Source organism: Piliocolobus tephrosceles, chromosome 2, assembly GCF_002776525.5.
Source record: "Piliocolobus tephrosceles isolate RC106 chromosome 2, ASM277652v3, whole genome shotgun sequence".
Taxonomy (NCBI): Eukaryota; Metazoa; Chordata; class Mammalia; order Primates; family Cercopithecidae; genus Piliocolobus; species Piliocolobus tephrosceles.
This window is the reverse complement of record NC_045435.1, coordinates 82998751-83001931: the sequence shown is the minus strand read 5'-3', so window position 1 is coordinate 83001931 and position 3181 is coordinate 82998751. Positions and strand designations below refer to the sequence as shown.

The following is a 3181-nucleotide window of genomic DNA, read 5'->3' as shown; positions in this document are numbered from 1 at the left end:
CCCTCAGCTGCAGGTCTGTTGGAGTTTGCTGGAGTTCCACTTCAGACTCTGTGTGCCTCGGTATTACCAGTGGAGGCTGCAGAACAGCAAATATTGCTGCCTGATCCTTCCTCTGAAAGCTTCATCCCAAAGGGACAGTCACCTATATGAGGTGTCTGTCGGCCCCTACTGGGAGGTGTCTCCCAGTTAGGCAACACAGGGGTCAGGGACCCACTTAAGGAGGCAGTCTGTCTGTTCTCAGAGCTCAAACACCGTGCTGGGAGAACCACTGCTTTCTTCAGAGCTGTTAGACAGGGATGTTTAAGTCTGCAGAAGTTGTCTGCTGCCTTTTGTTCAGCTATGCCCTGCTCACAGAGGTGGAGTCTAGAGCCAGTAGGCCTGGCTGAGCTGTGGTGGGCTCCACCCAGTTCAAGCTTTCTGTCTGCTTTGTTTACCTCAGTAATGGCAGACACCCCTCCTCCAGCCAGGCTGCCACCTCACAGTTTGATCTCAGACTGCTGGGCTAGCAGTGAGCAAGGCTCCATGGGCGGGAGCCACCGAGCCAGGAAAGGGGGAGAATCACCTTCTCTGCCAGTTGCTAAGACCTTGGGAACAGCACAGTATTAGGGTGGGAGTGTCCTGTTTTTCCAGGTAGTCATCACAGCTTCCCTTGGCTAGGAAAGGGAAATCCCCTGACCCCTTGTGCTTCCCAGGTGAGGTGATGCCCCACCCTGCTTTGGCTCACCCTCTGTCCAACAGTGGACAGTGGGCTGCACCCACTGTCCAACCAGTCCCAATGAGATGAACCAGGTACCTCAGTTGGAAATGTGGAAATCACCCGTCTTCTGTGTCAATCACGCTGGGAGCTGCAGACTGGAGCTGTTCCTATTCGGCCATCTTGGAATGCCTCATAATACATTCATTTTTAAAAAACATACAGGGTATTAAAAATTTCAATTTGATTTTAGGTCAGTTTTAGTAAGTTTGTTCTTTGAGAAATTTGTTTCCTTTGATCTCAGGTGTTAATTTTTTGCCATAATACACTTCATACTATTTCAGTATTAGCCTTTTAATATTTGTAGGACCTATCCTTTCTTTCATTTGTAATAGTAACAGCTTATGTTTCCTTTTTTCTTGATCACCCTAACCAGGAGTTTACTGAGTCCATTAAAGTTTTCAAATACAACGTTTGGATGTGTTATTTTTGCATACTCTTTGTTTTCTGTTTTCTTGATTTCTGCTTTATATTTATGATTTCTCTCCTTTCACATATTTTGGGTTTGATTTGCTCTTTTTTTAGCTTCTTAAAATAGAAACTTAAATAATTGATTTTAAATCTTTCTTCTTTCCTAATATAAGCAATAGACACTAAAAATTTCCCTCTAGGCACTGCATTGCTGCATCCCATAAAATTTGATATAATATGTTTTTATTTCATTCAGTTTAAAAATATTTCTAATTTCCCTGTGATTTGTTTTTTTATTTAACAGAGTTTTGTTTTCCCAAATGTACAGTCAGTTGGACCTGTTCATGCATCTTCACCAGCAACTGTGGCATCTCCACTTTTGGTATTTCTGGTGTAAATGACTTGAGCTCTGTGTTTTCAAACCAGTTTGATAAGTCCTTTACCAAGGAGCTTCTGAAGGGCTGCCCTGGCCAGGGAGCCTGAAATCTCCAATCTCTGAGAGACCACAGCTGGGGTTATAAACCTATAGCTGGAAACTTCCTTACAGTGTTTGTCATACAAAGCTTCCTTACAGTAGCATTGTCAAACGAGACTTGGTTATTGAGCTTGTCCCAAACTTTGCCTTTGGACCACTTCTTTTTGGCTTTGCTCCTGGATTTGTTCACTGGGTTTTTGTCTTTTTTGGCTAACTTCCCGGGGTCTTTCTTCTTGTTATCTTTGGATAGCATTGCGAAGCTTGCAGAGCAGTGGCAATCGCTGCAGCCTGGCTGAAATGTCAGACGAAAAGCGATTTCTTTGATGCATAGGTTATTTGAAAATATGTTGTTTAATTTTCAAATATTTGGGGGGCTATAATAGATATATTTTTGTTATTGATTTCTAATTTAATTTCAATGTGGTTAGAAAACAATGTATATTCTGTGGTTGTTGAGTTTAGTGATCTTTTTTTTTTTTTATTTGTTCTAGTTTTTTAGAGACAGAGTCTTGCTCTGTCACTCAGTGCAGTGGTGTGCTCAGCCTCCCAAATAGATGGGACTACAGGCATGTGCCACCATGCCCAGCTAATTTTTAAATAGAGATGGGGTCTTGCTATGTTGCCCATGCTGGTCTCCAACTGCTGGCCTCAAGTGATCCTCCTACCTTGGCCTCTCAAAACTCTGGGATTATAGGCATGAGCCACTGCATCTGGCCTAGTGTTCTATAAACATCAATTAGGTTAAGGTGGTTGATAGCATTGTTGAGATATTCTACACCATTTTTGATTTTTAATAATCTCGTTGTTTTGTCAATTACTGAGGGGGGTGTTAACATCTCTTTAACTATGATTGTGGATTTATTTCTCCCTTTAGCTGTTTCAGTTTTTGCTTTATGCGTTTTGAAGCTCTGTTATTAAACACACATTTATAATTGCCATGCCTTTTGATGAAATGACCCTTTTGTCATTACGAAATATTGTTCTGTATTTTTGGTAGTCTGTCTTATCTTGAAATCTATTTTGACTGATATTAATCTAGCCATTCCATATTTCTTATGATTAGTGCTTGCATGATCTTTTACAGTTTTTAAATTTTAAACCTATATGTGTCTTTGTATTTAATGCATCTCTTGTAGATAACATACAGTTGAATCATAACTTTTATGTAGTCTAAACAATCTATTTCTTTTTATTATAGCATTTAATCAATCTACATTTAAGATAATTATTGATATGGTTGGATTTAGTTCTCTCATTTTTATTTGTTTTCTATTTTTCTGATATGACTTATTTCTTGGTTCCACTTTTCTTGCCTTTTTTTGGGATTAATTTGGTTTAGTATTTCATTTTAATTCTTAGCTAGAGCTCTTTGCATATTTTTTAGTGGTTACTCTTAGGATTAAAATACTTTTTTTGATACTTTAAGTTCTAGGGTACATGTGCAGAACGTGTAGGTTTGTTATAGGTACACACGTGACATATTGGTTTGCTGCACCCATCAACCTGTCATCTACATTAGATATTTATCTTAATGCTATCCC

At 39.5% G+C, this 3181-nt stretch overlaps 1 pseudogene; it reads right to left on the bottom strand.

Moving 5' to 3' along the window:
* Positions 1-1507: 1507 nt before the first annotated feature.
* Positions 1508-1893, bottom strand: LOC116418661 (annotated as a pseudogene).
* Between the last annotated feature and the right edge of the window lie 1288 nt (positions 1894-3181).